Here is a 19,688-nt window from a genome sequence, read left to right on the forward strand (position 1 = left end):
AATTACACAAAGCTCTGTGAAATTATGGGTGAGAGTGTCAAAAGGATTTCCACAGCTGTATCTTGGGTCTCTTGAGCATATCTTGTCAGATTAATGTCTTTGTCACTTATATGATAACCTTAAAATTGTTTTTTTTTCCACTAAGTGGTATTTCTAAAACCTCAGAGATAAAGGAAATCTCACCCAGTTTTAAGTAGCAGATGCATTTTGGTGCTGTTTATATAAATAATGCTGAAATCTTTAGAGAAACAAATTTAAATTCAATTCCAAAACTAAATTGGATAAGTCTATCTTATCAGTTTATTTAATTCCGCTTATTTTTTCTTATTTTCTTTCTATAGAACTTGAAGGATAAACATGGAAAAGAAAACAATCTCACATCTTTTTATATGATTATAAAAGAGTAACTGTTGGATATATGCCTGGATTCTGAGTAGGACAGTCGACGATAGTTCTATGCATTTATAAAATTGAAATGCAGAATTATTTTCCATTAAGTATTTCTAGATTATATCCACCTCAGAAAACCATCTGTGTGAGTATATAAAACACTTGATTTAATATTTCTCAATGTGATTTTTAAAAATAAGTAAAAGAATTGGATAAAATGCATAAAGAATGTTTAGCTTATGCTCTTTCCTGTTTGCTTTCTGCTTAATCTTGTTGGTGCTTATATAGCATAGGGAATCCAGGATAAGCTTTCCAGAATTTGAATCCTAGTTGAGTTTCCAAAATTAGACAGCTTGCATGAGTTTGAATCCCCCCTCCCAATCAGTCACTTGCCACTTGCTAGTTCTAAGAACTTTGACAAATTAATTAACAATTCTTCTTCTCTTGGACCATGCAATGATAATATGCCTTGATTCATATGGCTGCTGTGAGAAAAAGAAGCATTAAAAATACATACAGTGTTTAGACCAAGACTTGAAGCATAGCAAGTGCTATTGAAATGTTTTCAATCGTTATTGCAAGAATCGTGAAGCAGCAACTTCGTGTAGCAGAAATGGAAATATTCTCCTAATTAAACTTAGTTCAATGCCTGAAAGACCATTAGAGAAGGAGTTCAATTCCTCATAGAAGAGCACACTTATATGCAATATATTGAAGTGCAGCCCCCTGTAGAGGCTATTCTCTACCCTCAGAAAGCAACGAGGTTTAGAAAGTCACCCTGTGACTGGAAAAACTTCACCCCATTGGAAATCTATATCACATGTCAGAGCCATCAAAGAGACAAATCTAATCCTTTTGGCTCAAAAAATAGCTTGCAGCAATCTTCTGTGCAAAGTTTACTAATATTTGGAAGAATGGTTCATTTTGGCAATCAATGTCCTAGAGACACCCAAGACCTTGACTTTAACACTTTTTCTTTGAAGCCGTAAAGAGAATTACTACAAAAGCAGATACTCTGTAATTTTATATATCAAGCTGCCGTTTTACTTGTCATTGAGTTTATTGTTCTGGAAACATAGAGTACATGTTTCTTAAAAATCCATCTTGAAATTTTTGTTGAGAAGAAGCCAGGTTTAAAAAAAATAAAACAAGATTTTGGTAACAATAAAGGTATATATATATATATATATATATATATATATATATATTTTTTTTTTTAAAAAAAAGGGTGTCACAAAGAACTTGCAGAGTATTTCTTAATATTCTGTTATTTACCAGTTCCTCCACACCCATCCTTTCACATGATTTTAAAATATATCATATAAGCCATCAAGAGCAGTGATCTTCATTTTTATAAATTAATGTAGATATGGAAGATATTCTATGTGTTGCCATAACTTATACAATCAGTGTATAGGAGAACAAAATCACCAGCCTACACAACCTGTTACTAAATTTCATAGTAACTATATGAATTAAGAAAGGATAGTTGAAATCAAAAACAGAATTCATAATATCCAACTTGTAGTGCTCAAAATTTTTACCTCTTAATATACAAAAACATTTAAGATTCATTACTTTGATTTTTAAGTAAATTTATGTATTATTAATAACTCGAATTTTTAGGTTGTGAAGTTTACATTACTAAGAACTATATTTATATTTTAAAGTATAAAATAGATTTTACTTTATTTTATATTATTTATATTTATTTATTTTTTTTTTACTAAAAAAAGCCTACAGCACCCGGTATTCCCATGCAGTCTCCCATTCAAATACTAACCAGGCCCAACCCTGCTTACCTTCCGAGATCAGACGAGATCGGGCGCATTCAGGGTGGTATGGCCATAGACTTTATATTATTTTTAAAACACTATTTTATTTTACATATCAATCCAAGTTTCCTTCCCTCCCCTCCTTCTCGTCTTCCCACCTATTGCCACCCCACTCCCATTGGTTCCTCAGAGAGGGTGAGGCCTCCCAAGGGAAGTCAACAAAGATGTCACATCATTTGAGGCAGGAACAAGGCCCTCCTCCAGGCTGAGCAAGTTATCCCCCATTTGGGAATGGGCTCTAAAAAGTCAGTTCATGCTCTAGAGATAAATAGTGGTTCTAAGGCCAGTGACCCACAAACTGTTCATACCACACACCTGTTACCCACATTCAGAGTGCCTATTTCAGTTTTATGTAGATTCTCCAACTGTCAGTCCTGAGTCAGTGAATTCCCACTGGCTCAGATCAGCTATTTCTGTGGGTTTCCAAATCATGGTCTTGATCCTTTTGCTAATATTGTCACTCCTGTTTCTCTATGACAAATTCTAGGTTTTTGGCCAAGTGCTTTGCTGTGGATCTCTGCATCTGTTTCGGTAAGTTCCTGGATGAAGGTTCTAGGATACCAATCAAGGTAGTTATTGATCTGTTTACAGGAGAAGACCAGTTCAGGCACTCTCTCCACTACTGCTTAGATTCTTAGCTGGGGTCATCGTGTGGATTCCTGGGACTTAGCCTCATGCCAGATTTCTTGCTAATTCTACAATGGCTCCCTCTATCAAGGTACGTCTTTCTTTGCTCTCAATTTTGGTCATTTTCCCCACTTGACCATCTCAACTCATCATATTTCCCTCCCCTTTTTCCCTCTCCACTCCCCTTCTACCCTCCTACTCTCCATTACATGCCCAATTTTCTCAGAAGACCTTGTCTTCCCAGGGGAATCCATGTACGCTTCTCTTAGGGTCTTGTTTCCTGCCTTCTCTGGGATTGTGGACTGTAGGCTGGTTATTCTGGTTATCCTTTGCTAAAGTGAATGGGGGACATTACAGAGAATCACAACTGGTCAAAACAGACAGCAAGTAACCATGGAGTGTCATGCTTCAAGAAAAGGACATATACTGGATTACCTGTATTGAAAACATTCAGTGAACATCTTGGAAAACGGATGGGAAATCATCAGAGTCAGAAGACCTTGTAGATTTCTGCAAAATATTAAATTCTAGACATGATAGAAGTGTTGCAACCATAATTTCCCAACAACTGTGGTTCAGAATCAAACCAGTCAATCTTCTTTCATGGATCAGTGAAGGGTTTAGATCACCCCATTTTCTGTTGAGAAATGACACAAAGTCAATATGGAATGAGTTTCTTCAGGAACATGGCACTGGTAAGTTGTCCATACTCCAGTGTTCAGTCATAGACTAATGTACATATGGACAATAACTACTGACCACAGGAGGACACAAATTTGAGAGAGGATACAGATGATAGGGAGAATACAGGATGTGTTTTAGAGGGAATGGGGGTTGTATATAATCAAAGTGTTCATATATGAAATTTTCAAATAATATAAACAAAATATGGTGGGGAAATAGCCAGAATATGAATAAGAGCCACAGAAATCCAAGGATAGGAAAGGCAGAGAAATCAGTCTCTTTAACCCATCTAAAGCAAAACATGGTAAAAGGTTGATTTTGGAATGTTCAGTGTTGAGTTTATTTTCTCAAATAAGGTAATAGAAATGTCATTCACATTTGGGACTGATTCAAGAATAAACTGGTGTCTAGATCAACGACAAATAACTTGGCGTGGTGGCACATGCATACCTGAATCTCAGCAATCTGGGATCTCTGTGAATTAGAGGACATGATGGCCTGCATAGAAAGTTTTAGGATAACCAGGGAAGAACACTAAGGATGATGAACCATGAAGTTTAAGATTCTAATCTCAAGAAGGTAGCTGTGGTATTAGCATCTCCTTCAGAAAATACACAAGATGGATGTGTTTGGGATAAAATATAATAAATACATTCTTATTAAATTATGAGATGACCTTGAGTGATTGAAGAAAACATCTTACAAGAGATTTGTTTTATAATATAGAAATTAAAACACAGTACCCTTAGCATCTATGATACACATTTTTATATTATAATTTTGAAAGGTCCTGAGTTAAAATCACCTATGCTTCTTGAAAGTGAGGAATTGAGCATTTCATGCAAAGATTTAGACTCCGAAGTTCTGGGAGGGAAAATAAGTAATTAGAAATAACAGCAACTGTGCTGTCAAATGGAGAAAAGATAGGGTACCACTGGTGTTCACTAACATTTAAACAAACAGGATAAGTGTAAAACAAAAAACAAATCTAATTTTGTTTTTATGAAAAATGTAACTATTTTGGAAAACATCTTAAGGAAGACTTGTGATAATGATTATAGAAATAGGCCCATAGTAGATTATCTTGTGCAGTATTTATACATATAGATGCATATGTATATAAATCAAAAGGTATATATAGCTGTGACTGTGATATGACTATATAGAGAAAAAGCTAAATCATGACATTAGTATAAGTCTTTCTAAGAATTAAGAGTGACATTTTCATTACCTCCTATATTTAAAGATTCTGTTTGATCCCCAACAACAAAATATGTTGTTTCCTAATAAAGCATTGAATACTTTCCAATTTCTATGCTGGTGGATTATTTGTATCTTAAACTCTATTGCAAAGTGTGAAACTCTTAGAATCCTTTGGAAACAAAGTTGTTAGCAGGCATATTCTGCTTCAGAATGTTCTTATGGCTGACTCAACTACGCATTCCTTGAACAGACCATAAATACTTATATTTTCAAACTAAATGAATGAAATATTTATCATATTTAACAGTCATGAAAAATTCTTAAGGAATGAGAACAGAAGAAACATTTTACTTGTAATAATAAGTATATAATCCTAAATACTAGTAATGTAAAATTAGTATCGTTGGGATATGGATTTTTCAATTGTTGATACTTTAAAAGCCAGCTGACTGAGGCTTGATGTGTAGCATACAGTGAGATAATAATGATCTATCATTTTATAATTAATACATCTGTTAATATTATCTATTCCATCACTCTTGAGGAACTAATAATAAAATTAAATGTGTATTGAAGTACCACTTCATTCCTTTCTCCTATTTTTCCTTTTCTTTTATTTACATTTTTCATTCATTTTACATACCAACCACAGTTCTTCTCCCACGTCTCCTCTCACTCCCCCTCTGACCTCCCCACAACCCTCCACACATTCATTTGTCCACCAAAAGGGCAAGGCCTCCCATGGGGAGTTCTGAAAACCTGACACATTAAGTTGAGGCAAAACAAAGCCCTTCCCACCTGCATCAAGGTTAAGCATAGCATCCCACCATAGGGAATGGACTCCAGAAAGCCAATTCATTCAGTAGAGATAGATCCTGCTCCCACTGCCAGGGGCCCCTTACACATAAAAAGTTATACAATTCTTACATGCTGATGGCCTACTTAGGTCCTATCCAGGATCCACGGCTGTTGGCCTAGATTTTGTCAGTTCTAGCAAGTTTGGTAGAACTGTCTCTGTAGATTTCCTGGTCATGATCTTGACCGACCCCCTGCCGCGCACCACGCCCCCTTGTCTGCGCTCTGTGCACTGGCACCCAGTTCGCTAGCTTTGGGCAAGGGGCTGGAGGTTAAAATACGGAGACACACACAGACAGAGAGACAGCGACACGGGTCATCCTTGAATTCCCCAAGAATGCCCCCTTTATTGTGTTCAGGGGCAGATTATATACAGATAGCCACGCCCCAGCCAAACCCACCAGAAATCACTCTCCTGCCATCAGGAACTCCTGAAGGTCTCGTGCTCAGAGCAGCAGTAGGCAATCAGACCAGGGGATTACAAGAAATTCAGGATCTGGGGTCTCACTGCTCCCAACAACCCCCCTTGCTCCTCTCTCTGTTTAACTGGACTCCTGAATCTTAGCCTGGTGGCTGGTTGTGTATCTCTGCATCTGCTTCCATCAGTTACTGAATGAAGGTTCTAGGATGAAGTTAGGGTAGTCACCAATCAGATTACAGGGGATGCCACTTCAGGCACCTTCTCCACTATTTCTAGGAGTCTTAGCAGGGGTCATCCTTGTGGATTCCTGGGAATTTTCCTAGCTCTAACTTTCTTTCTATCCCCATAATGGCTTCCTCTTTCGAGATAACTCTTTCATTGCTTTCCCCACTCCAGCCCTCTCCCAACTTGACCATCCAATTATCCTTTTGTCTGCAGATTTCATGATGTTATTGCTTTTTACAGATGAGTAGTACTCCATCCTGTAAATGTACCACATTTTCTTTATCAATTCTTCAGGTTAAGGGCATCTAGGATGTTTCTAGATTCTGACTATTATGAATAATGCTGCTATAAACATTGTTGAGCAAGTCCTTATGGTACAATTGAACATCTTTTGGGTATATGCTCGAGAATGGTATAACTGGCTCTTAAGGAAGATTGACTTCCAATTTTCTGAGAAGCCACCATATTGATTTTCAAAGTGGCTGTATCAGTTTATACTCTTACCTCTTGCTCCATATCCTCTCCAGCATAAACTATCCTCTGTGTTTTAGATCCTAGCCATTCTAACAGGTGTAAGATAATATTTCATAGTCATTTTGATTTGTGTTTCCCTGATGAATATGGATGCTGAGAAATTCTTTTGTCCATTTGAGATTCTTCTGCTGAGAATTCTCTGTTTACATCTGTACCCTATTTTTAACTGGATAATTTTGTATTTTGCTGTATCATTTCATGAGTACTTTATATATTTTGGAGATCAGCCCTCTGTCAGATATGGTGATGATGAAGATGTTTTCCATTATGTAGGCTGCTGTTCTTTCTTATTGACCAGTGTCTTTTGCCTTACAGAAGCTTTTCAGTTTCAAGAGGTCCCATGTATTATTTATTCCTCTCAGTATCTGTGTTACTGGTGTTATATTTAGGAAGAGGTCTTCTGCACCAATGCGTTCAAGGCTCCTTCCCATTTTCTCCTCGATGAGGTTCAGTGTAACTATATTTATGTTGAGGTCTTTAATACACTTGGACTTGAGTTTTATGCCTGGGGATCGATAGGGATTTATTTTCAAATTTCCCCATGTTGACATCCAGCTCTGCCAGCACCGTTTGCTGAAGATTCTTCCTTTTTCCATTGTAAAATTTTGACTTGTTTGTCAATAATCAGTTGCTCATAGGTGTGTGGATTAATATCAGGGTTTTCAATTCTATTCCATTTTCCAAGTGTCTATTTGCATACCAATACCAAGCTGTTTTTATTTCTACTTCTTATAGAAGAACTTGAGGTCAGAGATGGTGATATCTCCAGAAGTTCCTATTTTATACATGATTCTTTTATCTTTCCTTGGTTTTATGTTTTTTCATATGAAGTTGAGTATTGTTCTTTCAAGGTCTATGAAGAATTGTGTTAGGATTTTTATGAGGATTTCAAAGAGTCTGTTGATTGCTTTTGGTAATTTGCCATTTTTATATGTTGTACCTACTTATGCAATAGAATGGGGGATGTTTCCATTTTCTGATATCTTCTTCAATATTATTCTTCAAAGATGCAAAATTCTTGTCACATAAATTTTTCACTTGTTTGGTTAGTATTACCCCAAGATACTTTATGTTTTTTGTGTCTATTTTACAGGATGAGGTTTCTCTGATTTTCTTCTCAATCTGTTTATCATTTGTATAAAGGAGGGCTACTGATTCTGTTGAGTTAATCTTATATCCTGCCACATTACGGAAAGCATTTATCAGCTATAGGGGTTTCCTGGTAGAATTTGTGGGGTTACTTATGTATACATCATATCATCTGCAAATAGCAAAAGATTGACTTCTTCCTTTCCAATTTGTATTCCCTTAAGCTCCTTCTCTTGTCTTATTGCTTTAGCTAAGACTTTCAGTACTATATAGAATAAATGAAGAGAATGGACAGCCTTGTTTTGTTCCTGATTTTATTGGAATCACTTTGAATTCTCTCCATGTAATTTGATGTTGGCTGTCAGCTTGCTGTAAATTGCCTTTGTTGTGTTGAAGGCTTTCTCAGCATCTAATGAGATGGTCATGTGGCTTTTTTATTTCAATTTGATTATATGGTGGATTACATTGACATATTTTCATATGCTGAACCACCTCTGCATCTGTGGGATGAAACCTACTTGATAATGATAGATGATGTTGTTGATGTGTTCTTGGATTCAGATTGCCAGTATTTTATCGAGTATTTTTACATCAATGTTCATGAAGAAGATTGTTCTATACTTCTTTCTTTGTTGCATCTTTGTGTGGTTTGATTATCAGGTTAAATGTAGCCTCAGAAAAGGAGTCTGGCAAGGCTCCTTCTGTTTCTATTGTGTGGAATAATTTGAGGAGTATTGGTATTAACTCTTCTTTGAAATTCTGGTAAAATTCCTACTGAAACCACCTGGCGCTGGGCTTTTATTGGTTAGAAGACTATTAGTGACTTTTTCTCTTTCCATGGGGGTCATAGGTCTGCTAAAATAGTGTATTTTGTAATTTCTGTATATGGTGCCTATTCAGAAAATTGTCCATTCCTTTTAAATTTTCCAATTTTGTGAAGTACAGACTTTTGAAAGATGACTTGATGATTCACTGGATTTACTCGGTATTTGTTGGTATGCCCCCCCCCTTTTCTTTTCTGATTTTGATAGTTTGGATAATCTCTTTCAGTTTTTGGGGTAGCTTGGACAAGGGTTTGTCTATCTTGTTGATTTTCTCAAAGAACCAATTCTGTTTCACTGATTCTTTGTGCTCTTTGTTACTATTTTATTGATTTTAGCCTTCAATTTGATTATTTCCAGGTGTTAACTCTTGCTGGGTAAGTTTATTTCTTTTTGTTCTAGAGCTTTCAGCTGTGTTGTTAAATCACTAGTTTGAGATCTCTCCAACTTTGTAGGTTTTCAGTGTTTTAAACGTTCTTCTTAGTAGTGCTTTCATAATGTCCCGTAAATTTGAGTATGTTGTGCATTCATTTTCATTGAATTCTATGAAGTTTGTAATTTCTGTCTTTATTTCTTCCTTAACCCAGTGGTGATTCAGTTGAACATCATTCAGTTTCTATGAGTTTGTAAGCTTTCTATAATTTGTGTTGAGATTGGATTCTAACTTTATGCCATGGTGATCCAATATGATACAGGGGCTTATTCCACTTTTTTTTTTTTTGTATCTGTTGAGATTTTCTTTGGTGAACAAGTATGTGGCCCATCTTAGAGATAGTTCCATGAGGTATTGAGAAGAAGGTAATATTCTTTTGTGTTTGGGTGGAATGGTCTACAGATGTCTGTTAAGCCCATTTGAGTTATAACATCTGCTAGTTCCTTTATTTTTCTATTAATTTTCTGTTTGGCAGGCCTATACCCCAATGGGAGTGGGCTATTAAAGTATCCCAATATTAGTGATTTGGTTTGGTGTGTGATTTATGTTTTTGTAATGTTTCTTTCACATATGTGGGTATCCATTCTGTTAGCCTGTGTGTTTATAAGGTAAATTGAGTCCATTTATATAAAGGAATCCATTTATATAAATGACCAGTGATTGTTAATTCCTATTATTTTTAGTGGTATTCTGTGTGTGTTTTCCTTCTCTGGGATTAGTTGGTGTGAAATTATCTATTGACTATGTATTCATGGAGGCAACTAACTTCGTTGGGTTGGGGTTTTCCTTCTAGTACTCTCTGTAGATCTGGATTTGTGGATAAGTATTGTTTAATTCTTGTTTTGCCTTATTTTCCCCATCTATGGTGATGAAAGTTTTACTGAGTATGGTAGTCTAGGCTGGCATCCTAGCATCTGCAAAATGTGTGTCCAGGATCTTCTCTGGCTTTCAGAGTCTACATTGAGTAGTCAGGTGTTATACTTGTGAGTTTGCCTTTATATGTTACTTGGCCTTTTTCTTTGCATCTCTTAACATTCTTTTTTTATTCTTTATGTTTTTAGTTTTGATTATTATGTGGCAAGGAGAATTCTTTTTCCAGTCCAATCTATTTGATGCTCTGTAAGCTTCTTATAAATTCATGGGCATTTCCTTCTATAGGATGGGAAAATTTTCTTCTCTGATGTTGTTGAATATATTTTCTGTGCCTTTGAGAAGGTATTCTTCTCCTTCTTCTACCCATATTACTCTTACGTTTAGTCTTTCATGGTGACCCAAATTTCCTGGACATTTTACATTATGCCTTTTTTTGGTTTTAATGTTTTTCTTGACCAATGAATCTGTTTCCTCTATGGTATCTTCAATACCAGAGATTCTCTCTTCCATCTCCTGCATTCTGTTGATTATGCTTGAAGCTGTAGTTCCTGTTCATTTACCCAGATTTTCCATTTCCAGAATTTTCTTGGTTTATATTTTGCATATTGCCTCTGTTTCAGTTTCTTTTTTTTTTTATTTTTCCATTCAAATATTTACACTTCTTCCCCTCCTCCCATTCCCCTCCCGCACTCACCCTCCTCCATCCTCCTCCCTCCTTAAGAGAGGGCAGGGAACCCTGCCCTGTGGGAAGTTCAAGGCCCTCCTCCCTACAACCAGGCCTAGGAAGCTATGACTAGGGTCCCAAAAATCCAGTACATGCAGTAGAAATAAGTCCCAGTGTCTTGATCAATGGCTTCCCAGTTAGCCCCCATTATCAGCCACATTCAGAGAGTCCGGTGTGATCACATGCTCATTCAGACTGGTCCAGCTGGATTTGGTGAGCTCCCATTAGTACAGACACACTGCCTCAGTGAGTGGACCAACCCCTCGCGATCCTGACTTCCTTGCTCGTCTTCTCCCTCTTTCTGTTCTTCAACTGGACCTTGGGCGCTCAGTTCATTGCTCTGATGAGGGTCTCTGTCTCTATCTCCATCCATTGCTGGACGAAGATTCTTCTATTTCAATTTCTGAACTGTTTTCTTCACCCGTTTTTTTTTTCTTGGCTTTCTTATATATTATATATAAATGTGCATATTTATTATATATGTAATATATGTATTTTATATGTGTGTTTAATTATATAAGTAAGTATATCTAAATATAAAATAATATTGCTAATATATTAATATTGGTAAAATTATACAATGATATTTTTAAATTATATGAGCTTACATACATATACATACACACATGTATGTATGTATTGACTAGCTATCTTCTCCTGTGCCATGCATGAAAAATCTCCCTTTATTCTTCAATGGAGCCCAAGTGATTCGCTAAATATTAGGTTGTTGCTCCTTCCCTCGCTTGTTTTCTAGAACTTGAATGAATGTAAGCTCTTTCGCTGAAGAAACTTCACACTTTGGAAATAGGACTTGGAAAAATGGAGCAGATCTCTGTGAGTTTGAGGCCAAGCTGGTCTACAGGAATTGGGTCCAGGACAGACTCCGAAACTACAGAGAAGCCCTGTCTCAAAAACAAACAACAAAAACAAAACAACACAAAGTTTAAAAAGGGAGTGAGATGAATAGGGTATTATTAATTAAGTGAAATAATATAGGGAAATACTAAATGACTTTCAAAAGTTTATGATGATGTAGATAATTTCTATGTATAGTAGTTAATTAGCATAGACTTTCATCCAATTGGAAATGTTGATACCTGTCTACTACCAAGTAACACATTTCCTTGTGTTAGGAGTAAGTCTTCTCTGATCCAAGCAATTGCAATTTTGGAACATTCAACTGAACCCCCTAGCAAACAATCCCAGTTTGAGTTGCTGAAGTTTTACACATTTGCAAAGAGGAGCTGAGAGAGGCATGGGATTCTCACCTTATTAATCTCCTGCTGTCTATCACCTGATGTAGGCAGGTCTACATTGATTACAGGTGGCCTTAGAGAAGAACTAGAGGATATAGGCCTGGCTACTGTTGGAGCATAAGCTCCAGCTATGCAGCTTCAGAGATAGCCTCATCCCTGATAGGTAGAGGATTTCAATATGCAGCCTATAGGGGAGATAGGTACCCTTACCCCTTTAAGTGTTCCCTTATGTACGTTCTGTAAGGAAGCCCAATAAATGTACTTATATCCTAAGGTGAATTGAGCATAATCCAGACTCATTTTATCTTGGGACTTTAGGAAAAGTAAATGTGGTTTACATCTTCCCTGAAAAGGAAGTTTAGCATCAGCTTCATATGCCCATACAACAGTTGAAGTTGCTCTAAGCTAGAATCTCACTACCGTCAGAAGAAGTCAACACTTTCTGCGTCATGTTATCTTATTCTTTCTTGACCAAAAGTCCTTATCAATTTGAATGCTTGTGGGAGGTGATGTACCACGCTAGCTTGTTTGTTTGTTTGTTTGTTTTTCAAGACAGAGTTACTTTTTGTAGCCCTGACTATCTTGGAACTAGCCCTCTAGATGAGGCTGACCTTGAATTCAAAGACATTTACCTACTTCTACCTTCCAAGGGCAGGAACTAAAAGCCACAAACCACCACATCTTGGCTTGGATTATGATACTTTTTAAAAAATAAAGCATTGCTAAAGAGAAATAAATTGTTTCTCATTATTAAAATGTAAATGAGATATTAAAACCAGAAATTTAGAAGTTCAAATTTCAAAAGGTTTTTGAGAACTGACTATTCTATTTGATCTTAGAAATATTTTTTTCTTCTTTATTTTTTAAATTTTTGTGTTTAATTTGTAAATCCTGTTTGGATTTCTAGAAAGATATTTGTATGAATGCTCTCTAGCTAAACATCCATACAGAGCGATGCTTTCTACATGTCTGTCAGTCAATGCAATGTGTCAAAACCACTTGAGCAAGGAAGATGATATAAGGGAACTTTTGTCCCAGTAAGGGATATTTCAAAATGAAAACATATATGAGTGACATTCTACAGACTGAGCAGGTCCTATTTCTTAACATACATGTATACTGTCACAGTGGGTGGGTGCAAGTTCTGACTTCCTTGCTCATGTTCTCCCTCCTTCTGCTCATTTGGACCTTAAGAGCTCAGTCCATTGCTCCAAACTGGGTCTCTGTCTCTATCTCGATCCATCGCCAGATGAAGGTTCTAAGGTGATATGCAAATACATATGTGCATGTTACAACAGTTAATGAAAAACAAGGTCCTGAACTTGTAAAAAGAGCAAGGAGGAGTATGTACGAGACTTTGAAGGTAGGAAAAAGAAGGGAGATATAATGTAGTTATAATGTCTAAAATTTAAAAAAGAGAAAGATAGCTATAATGGAGCCATTCCGATTAACTTAAATAACATGTCTTGGAAACACTTACATTTTAAAATATTTAATTTGAAGTGTGGCATATATAGGAACTCTGTTAACTGTTTATAAATACTTTTAAAGTAACTTTAAAATTAAAATATAATTAAATTATTTCTCCTTTCCTTTGCTCACTGCTTATATTTAGGTTCAGGCAGCCATTTTTAGAAGACATAGTTTCTCAGAAAATATTTCTGAATTCAGATATGTTTATCAGTAGAGAAAATATATTATCAGTACCCTATGCTAGTATTTGAAGCCTTGTTTATTGGTCTTTTCTTCATAAACAGGTGTGTTATTTCTATAACTACTATTTACACATATTTTGATTTTTTCCCTGAAAACTAAAGTAATCAACACAGTACTAAAGAAATTTCAAGAAACACAGGGTGAAATGTCAAGAAAGAGTCTACTAACTAAAACAGATATGTATCACAGACAGAGAACTCTTTCATATAGCATTCATCAATCAAAGAATTTTAAGCCAAAAATACATCAATAAAATATAATTTTTGTTAATCACTGTCTTAAATATAAAATTAACAACCTTGAAGAAATGAAGTTTGTGTTTCAAGTCAGACTTTATTGAACTAATGTGCAAGTTACTGTGAAAATGTTTCAAACATGTACATTTTTCAAATCCAAGTAATTTATAGCATTACAATTCTTTTGGCTTCATAATAACTGTTGGGATTTATAAAAATATGAAATGTATCCTGATATGAAAGTCTGAAAATGTCATATTTTTGTTTTTAAATTAGATCTTTTTTATTAATCAGATTCCAAGTGAGAATTAAAAATATATTCATTTTAATTCATTGCATATAGTTGTTTTGTACTCTTTCTTCATACAGCTTTTTATTAGACTACAAAAACAAGTCATGTTAAATATGTAATCTTATGATAGACTGGTAAACAATTTAAACAAGGTGCATAACGTTTAAATACTGTATTATGTGGTGTACATTCCTTAAACAACTTTCTACATATGAGGTCACATTTTAGCTTCTTCTAAGAATGTTGAAAAATTGTTAAGTAAAATTCCTAAAAGTAGAAAACTTATCAAAAAAATTTGAAATGACCTCTTTTTCTTATATTTTTTGGAATGCTGAATCATTCAAAATTTCAAATCTATGCATTTTCAGTGTGATTCACAAATTCAATAGATTTTTTAAGATCATGACTTTTAAACAATGGGAACTTCAAGATGAAATTTTTGTTGGTACACACACACACACGTTGGTTTTGCTGCTTAACATTTAAAATCATTATCTGTTACTACAAGTACTCTAAAACATATGAAAAGCTTGATATTATTTAGGTTTAATCAATCAACTTTCTTCTGTTTGGTGGAGGGGCCAATTTAGATATGTCAATCTGTTCAGAAGTAAAATCCAACACTCATTATAAGTCTCTGTCTTCCATTAGAAAATTACATGATGTCTTCATAATTCTCAGTAGGACACCTTAATTTTAGATCAACCAACACTACATTTAATTTCTCACCAGTCTTTCTGGGTGGTGAGCTTGTTATGTTAGGAGTAAAAGTCATAGCAAATTATGCTAGACTTAATAAGATGAGCATCGTCTTTGAGTGAGGGGGCTTAGAGGAAAAGGGGATAAAAGGGAGAAAGAAAATACGGGTTTCACTTTGTGAGCAATAATTGTTTAAATTATTTTCCCCTCTTACTTTTTCTATTTTTGAACAAAATTAAGACCATATTTCCATCTTCCACAATTGTGGTAAGTAAGGCAACACAAAATACACTTGCAATTTAGCTGTCAATCAACACTGATTCCTACAAAGGTCACTGCAGTGCAATATTTATTAAAATTCACTTTTACCGTGAGCTATTCATAAGTCTTGATCTGCACTAATACTGTGAGCTGATATCTGTGATAGATAATGATTTGTTTTTTCTTCTCTCTTCTGGAATCACTGTAAACCTGGGCTTCGCTGCAAGGTAAGGTCATATAACACTTGCAGCCTTATTATAATTGACAGCTACACCTTGGCTTGGACTGCAATTTATACAGATTCTTTTCAATTTATAACAGGTTTTCCTTTCCATGTTTTTCTCATATATTAGGTAAATAGAATGTTCTTACAACCTTAAATCAATCAAAAGGCAGATAGATGTTGTGTTGTACTACTTCCCTACAAATAGCCTGGCAAATAGCTCAGCCTCAGCAGCAAGTCTCAGATCACCCTTGGGCAGGAACATTTCATCATGTTTTACTGAGGAAAGGGTAATATGTTTAACATCTGTATAATCAGTGAAAGTTATTTGATGTGTGCTATTAATTAGTATCAAATGTTGCCTGCAGGACTGTCATTGATCTTGTAAGGTGATTAGATACTTATTTTTGACAAAGGATGTGTAAAAATGCCAGTGCCAATTTGCTTCTCAAATCAACAAAATAATCATCAGTGTTCTTCCTTATTGGTGTTTATCAGTGGGCATAGGCTCCAGTTTGTGGCTATCCTTGCCTTCATGTTCTGGGCGTGTCATCTCTTCACAGTCTCGCACATATAACAACATTTAAATTGCGTCATTTTCATACTAGCCATTTTACTGTAGGTCATTGTTGACTCCCAAGTGTCTACTATAATACCTACTTCACAAAATGACTCAAGGTGTCACTTTCTTCAGAAGAAATGGATATGCTCTTCGTGACTTTGAATAAAACAATGAAATTTCTTGTTTGTTTTCCTTTTATTTATTATGGATCCTCTGAATCATAGTTGACACTGATGGCTCAGGATATCTGCTGTAGGATATAAAACAATGGAGCTTTACGGACAGAACTTGGTTTCTCTAAAGAATATTCAGAAACTGACATCCAGTGATGGTTCTGATCCTGTGTGAATCATTATCTCAGAACTGCTAAAGAAAGAACAATCAATACTGTTAGCTAAAGCATATAAAAGAATATCCAGGACTGAGATAGGGGCTACTGCAAAAAAACTCTTGAACCAGATAACGGAAATAGAGCTCAACTTTGACAATGACATATGCAAGTGGAAATTTATAGCCAAGAATCAGTATCAGAGTGAATGGATGGAAGAGAACTAAGAAGGGACATCAAAGGAAAGGGGGGTTCTGATGAACTAATCTGCCCTGTGCCAAGCACAGGGCAATGGAATTAGGCATCACCAGTGAAGGGATGATGACGTGTAACCTGGCCTGGAATTGATGAGGATCACATAGACAGCGTGTAAACTTCTAACTTTACTGATTTCGTGGGTTCATTGTGCTAAAATGAATGTTTGTAGAGAAAGTGGCAACACACAGAGCAAAGATGGTCAGAACCCAGCTGAAGTTTGTCCATGCAGAATATCTTCATCACTATGCACCTTTTAATTTATACTTTCTCTTTTCAATTATCCTCTCTGTGATGAAAAATTTGAGAAACAATCATTAACAACACTTGTGAAATGTAATGTTTCACTTTCATTTCTAGAAATCCTTGGAATGGATTTTAGGAGAGAAAATTATTTAATACTAATTTAATAACTACTGTACTATTTATAATTTCAGTAGATGCAATGACATCAATGAATCATTTTAAAATTCGATGCCAAATGAATAGTCAAAGATGAGAACCCAGGAATCTTATTTGTATTCTTTTATCCACCACAGTTAACCTTGCACATAAACTTGGTAGTTTTATAGAACCATGAGTGGAATTTGAAGGAAAAAAAAGATAAGTCTGTTTGTGCTTTTTGTTGACCTAGGACACACTTAAGTATTCTAAAATGACTTTGAAAATTATATGCCTATCACTAATGTTATTAATTTCTGTATTTTTGTGTATGTTTATGTATCTGTGTATGTGTAAGAGATCCACATAAAATTCTTTATATATGTATGTGGCACCCAGAGAAGAACCTGGGTATTATTGCCTATGCATAATACACATTTTTATATTTTTTTTATTATTAGTTTGAGATAATATCTCTCACTAACCTGGAACTCAACCAGTAGGCTAGGTTATATGGATAATCCCATAACTTTTCCTGGCTCTGCTTTTCCTATGGTGGGATTTACAGAAAAATCTCACCCCTCCCTGTATCTTTATATGAGCAAAAAAAGATTATTAATAAGTTTATTTTCTAGTTTTCACCAAATTAGCACAAACTAGAGTTACCTGGGAGGAAGGATCCACAATAGAGGAATTGATTCAGACTGGCCTGCGTGCCACATAGACACCTCACACACAAGGACACACACAAACACACACACACAAAATAAAAGAGTAAGTGAATAAATAAATAAAAGAGACTGAACTTTAGGAGTTCTTTACATTCTGGGGTGCATGGCTGTGACAGTAAAGATTCCATCATCCCAGTTGCTCATCATCCCAATCTCGCTTTTTCTGAAAGTAGATTTCCCTGATATTGCTCTGCTGTCCCAAACCAAAGACTCATAAAGAAGCAGTCAGCTCAGTTGTGCAATGGAGCCTCCAGATTTATCAGCAAAATAAACATTTTTTTCTCAATAAATAATTTCCCTTTTGGTTTAGTGAGAAAAAGAATGTAAAAATACCAGAGTGAGAGTTTAAAAGGACAAATAATGCTTTACTAACAACAACCAAAAACATACATTGAGATGAACAGAAAGAGAAAACAAAGTTCTAGACAAAAAACCACCTTGTAACATAAAAATAGCAAATAATAATAATAATAATAATAATAATAATAATAATAATAAAGGAGCATCAGCTGAGGAGCACGCTTAAACTCTGAGATGCTCATGTGGAATACTCCGACTTGATTACAGGGGCTTGTGTTGGTTCCGATGAGAAATGCTGAGGTTCAAAGAGAGGAACACTGTCTTTTACAACAGATTAGTGAGAAAGCAATGACTTCCTGTGTCTTGCATTTTCTTCACATTTATCTCACCATATCAAGCACTCTGAAACAATTTATGGCATAGGAAATGTATTCCTCTCATGTGCTCAAAAATAGTGGCAGATGGGACATATGTTAGCTGTGGTAATGATTGGGGCACCAATTGGAAATAAATAAGTAAATGGCTGAATTAATAATCCATAATTGGGAGATATAATTAGAATCTCTGCTATAATTCAGACATTTTTCATGTACAGTGGTAGATAACAAACGTTTTGTGCCACGCGTTACAGAAACTTTTGAGTCTGGTTCTTTCCTCAGGTTTCAGAATTTGGTACTAGAGTTTTAATATCTTTAAATTCTTTTATTGCTTTCTAAAGCTTTAACCTTCTAAAATTCAACTTAATGTTACATTCTTTTTGATTCCTTTCTTGACAAACATTGTCATTGACCCATAAATATCTTTTTCCCCTTGCCCTTCAGTTCACTGAGGATACCATTCCAAATTCCAAACCAAGGTTTTGTCCAGTGCTTCAAATATACGTTGTCACCTGCATCCAAGCCAAAAGTGGAAAGGAACCAACAGCTCCAGGGAGAACTGTTCTTCTATAAATACTGTAGATCTGAAATCTATAAATACCGCAGTTTCCTTCTCTTCCAGTTCAGATCACATTGCTGTGCATACCTCGCACAGGAGAAACACTATGATTTTCCAGCAGACTTGAGCTCCACTTTCCAACACACACAGCAATTTATGTGATGCTTTATTAGATAACAAATTCTCCATCCATCCACTCCGTTCATACCATGTGCCGCTTTCTCATCTTAGACCAGTAGTCTGAAAATGTTTTTTAAATTAAACCACTTGAGTCTTTTCTAAAACAGCACCAAGTAGAGTGACCTCTTCTAAGTTATCATTCTCCATATAGCCTTATTTTTCTCCATTTTCTCACTGCATTTTAAAAGGGTTTACTTGTTGAAAATTAATATAGATATTATTTGTCTCCATAAGAGGAAAGAGGAGAACAATTATTGTACTTTTGTTAGCACACAACCTAACTTTCTCAAGTGACCATATGAACATTTTATAATAATTTTATGCACATTTAGTAATGTAGTATCTATTTGTTTTTTGTACCTTATAAATTAACATATTATATACTATATAAAATGACTCCAAGTTTAAATATTATATGTTAATATGTTCTACTGTAATTTTGTATTTGTTATTTGCATGTAGGAACAAGATTAAGTTAATTTCAAAATTTGATAATGAAGCGTCAAACTTGAATAGAACTTCTACCTTTTAATTTCACCATGAGCTATTTATTCTTTTTTTGTTGTTGTTTATTTGCTTTATTTTATATATATATATATATATATATATATATATATA

The 19,688-nt window shown here is 35.2% G+C and overlaps 1 non-coding gene across 1 annotated transcript; it reads right to left on the bottom strand.

The window, feature by feature from the left end:
- Positions 1-2,124: 2,124 nt before the first annotated feature.
- LOC130885369 (5S ribosomal RNA) lies at positions 2,125-2,243 on the bottom strand. The gene has a single exon (XR_009058139.1). It is a non-coding gene; the product is annotated as a 5S ribosomal RNA (ribosomal RNA).
- Between the last annotated feature and the right edge of the window lie 17,445 nt (positions 2,244-19,688).

The sequence above is a fragment of the Chionomys nivalis genome, chromosome 12, assembly GCF_950005125.1.
Source record: "Chionomys nivalis chromosome 12, mChiNiv1.1, whole genome shotgun sequence".
Classification (NCBI taxonomy): Eukaryota; Metazoa; Chordata; class Mammalia; order Rodentia; family Cricetidae; genus Chionomys; species Chionomys nivalis.